Genomic DNA, 3,556 nt, shown 5'->3' with positions numbered 1-3,556 from the left:
CAGAAAACCTTAAAAACAGTGATTTGACTGTCTAAACCAACCACCATGAATCGCAGATGTGTTTTTCTGTGAATTAGTCCAATTTAAAAAATTTTTTTTTTTTTATAATTCCCAACTGCAGATTCCCCTCCCTCCATTCCTACTACTCCTCCTCACCCCACCTCCCCTTTCCCCAAAATCCACTCCTTTCCTATTTCCCTAAAACCTGGTCAGGAATAATTAAACAATTGAGTGGTGATACATTTCAAAGTCTGAAGTGTTCTAATGAAATTGTTGTTTATAAAAATTTCTTTGTAATGTGTCTGGAAAACCAACTGTTAGGATAACTAGTCTCAGTTCCAGTTCGTCTTTCATGAAAGAAAAATCAAATGAAACTGATATACTTATCTTAGCACCTAGGAGGCCAATGCATGCAACAGAATTTTGCATCATCCTCTCAAGCAAGAGTAATTAAAAAAAATTTTTTTAATTACCACCTTTAGTATCCCTGACAATTTATAAAATGAAATAGACAAAATGGTTTAATATTATCTCTACACATTAATATTCATTTTAAATGAGGAAACCATTTATAAATAGGAATTTTCAGAAACAAAACTGATTCTAGGAGTGTGGTTTGCTTCATAAGGTACTTGTCAAGAAAGCATTAGAACTTATTTAACTCCTAGGACTCAGGCCCTGAATTTAATAACAATATGAATAAACAAACAAACAAATAAATAAATATGATATATTTGAAAAGAACTTACAATATTTTTCTTTGTTTGTTTGTTTGTTTTGGTTTTTTGTAGCTTAATTCTTTTTAAAAAACAAATAACACAAGAAAGCCTCAGTAGACTCCATCATTCACAGGCAGGGTGCTAGGAGAGTTAGGAAGGAATTGGAGAACAAAGAGTTTACACAAAGTCTGGCAGGCAGGGGGCATCCACACAGGATCATGCACAATGGGGCCTAGGAAGCAGCCATGCAGGAAGTGCCAAGTGCACAGGCTCCGGGCCTCCCAAGCTTGTGTGGCAAAAGTGCTTCTCATACAGCTGAGATGTCTTCTTTCTTTGGAAACGCTGGACGGGCAGAATCTTCCACTTTGAAGTGTTTGTGAAGGTGACAGGGGTAGTTAGTTGCACTTGATGAGCCTGGACTCTTGTAAGATTTCTGGTGGTGACCAAGAAGCTCACAGCAGTACCACAGGATGCTCTTGGTCTACTTAATCCACAGCAGAGTGAGGTCCTTGAAGAGAAGCTGGGACACATGCCATATCTTCAGCTCGTTCTCTACATCCATGCTGCTCAGGATGCTACGACATAACTTATCCAATCTCTCATTGTCCTCGTTAATTTTACCTATGAACAACAGTTTCCTGGCAATCTTAAAAATACAGAGTACACTTCTTTTACTGGACCCAGAGTCATTGGCATTAAAAACCTCATTCATGTACTCCTGATGTCTCTGTGCAGCCTTCTTCAGCAGAAGAAGCTGCGGACCAGGGCCTGAACTGGTCCCAGCTGAGCGCCCCTGCTCCTGCTTGACCATTCTTTCCTCTTGTGCTTGCAGCAGTCACTTTGTGCATCCTCTGGCATCAGAGGATTTGGGCTTTTCCCTGGGGAGAGATCTTTATCAATTGGAGGCCCCACAGCTCTAGGACCCTCTGGGCCGTATACCAGCCAAGTTCAGCCAGACCCGAGGCAGCGGTCGAAGCCCTGCTACCATCTTGCCCCGGGTGTTTTCTGTTATTTTTCTTTAAAATGACATATTTTGTTTCAAATATTTAAGAAGTCTAGAACTCTAAGTTTTATCCTCGTTCTCAAGATAAGCGAAAAGTGACTTGTCTGTCATACAATAGTAAATACCAGTGCTCCTTCGTTGTAAGCAACTTTGAACTACTTTTTTAGACTGAGAAATATAGACATTATGAAATGTCATCTTAGAATGACAAAGATGGCACTAGCCTCCTTAACACTCTTTGGCTTGTTTTCTCCAAGTGTATTTATAATGTAGATTATCAGGGAAATTGTGGTTTTACTTTTTGTGCATTAATTTTGAGACAGTATCTCTCTATTCAGTCATCTCTGGTCTTGAACACGCTATATTTCTGCTACAGCCTTCCAAGAGCTGGCGTTACAGCCATAGAGGATGAGGCCTAGAAAACCAATTTTTATCTGAAGCAATAATCTTGCTCCAGGACTTCTTCTAAAGCTTTTTCTCTCCTGCTCGTTTTCCCCTTTGCTGTTTCTCCCTTCTCCTCTGAGTGATGATTAAGTAGCTTTCAGGAGCAGTAACTTGAGGAAGCATGCCAGTTAGAGAAGATATGTTTCTAGAAGACTCCTCCTGTATGTGGATCTTCTGCCCCATTTCTCACTACACCCCTCAGTTTCTCCTACGTCTTGCTCAGATACAGCTTTGAATAAATATATCTCTCCCACCAATGTGGTCTCCCAGGTATTAGGACAGCAGCGAGCAGTAAGAATTTTACATTCCATAAAAATCTGCATCTTGCTGTGACTCACATTAGTTTCCTAGTAACAGTTTACAAAGTTCATTTTATTCATATAAAACAATTATTATCCCAAGGGGAATATTTAAAAAAAAAAAACCATTTGGCTTGTCAAAATAAGAACATTAAGTCAACTCCAATAAAGACTTTGAAAAAGAATACATTAAAAAACACAAATTATATTTTATTATGCTAATATTTGGTTAAGTCATAATTTTATACCAAAATTACAGTAAAGGTATAAATTTTGGGATAAGAGTGCTATAAAGCCATCAATCCTCTTGGTAATAGAGCTAAGCCCTGATTCTTGGATCAGCAAATGGAGGCACTGAGAGGAAACCATAAGGAAGCTAAATTTAGGATCTGAGAAAGCTTGCAAAGCCTTACTTACTCTGAAGCACAAAGGACATAAATTTTAAAAATCTAAGGACAGGTTACATAAGGTGGTCACAATGGCCACTTCATAATGGAGATCACTGGATATTTCCTGGCACTCTGAGAGACAATGTACTTTAATGTAGATTATATTGATTTAGCCTAACACAACTGTTTCCTCTTACCTTGCAATAACTGGGAGCAAATCAATGCAATCTGCATTTCAATACTTTGTTTTACTGACTTCTTAATAGACATGGTTTGAAATTTTTGATTAGAGGACAATATGCCCACACCTATGAATAAATGGACTGCGCAGAGGTAGGAAGCCAGAAAGCAAAATAAATCACTTTATTTTTAAATTCACACAACCAATTAATGTTTGTATATTTTAGAGATATCATCGATAAAGACATGACCTTGCTTACCTTGTGACAGTATATTAAAGGCCTCCTTGAGAGTGTTCATAGCACGTTGTGAACACTGTATTCATATCATTACAATAAAACATAAAGTGTAAGAGGTATTGCCAGGAAGAGCACAGCAAATTCAATGTATCTGGCCAACTTCATTCTCTTCTTTAGTAAGTTCAGTGTCCACGAATGCAAGATATATTTATGGAAAATATAGTGAAAAGCTTTTGAAAGCTGAGATTTTGTGAATTGTCCTATGATGCTATAAATAGTTATA

The 3,556-nt window shown here is 37.9% G+C and overlaps 1 pseudogene; it reads right to left on the bottom strand.

Annotated features, from left to right (window-relative positions):
• Positions 1-935: 935 nt before the first annotated feature.
• LOC127199645 (ubiquitin-protein ligase E3B-like) lies at positions 936-3,334 on the bottom strand (annotated as a pseudogene).
• Positions 3,335-3,556: the final 222 nt, after the last annotated feature.

The sequence above is a fragment of the Acomys russatus genome, chromosome 15 (assembly GCF_903995435.1).
Source record: "Acomys russatus chromosome 15, mAcoRus1.1, whole genome shotgun sequence".
Classification (NCBI taxonomy): domain Eukaryota; kingdom Metazoa; phylum Chordata; class Mammalia; order Rodentia; family Muridae; genus Acomys; species Acomys russatus.
This window is presented reverse-complemented; position numbering and strand designations above follow the sequence as displayed.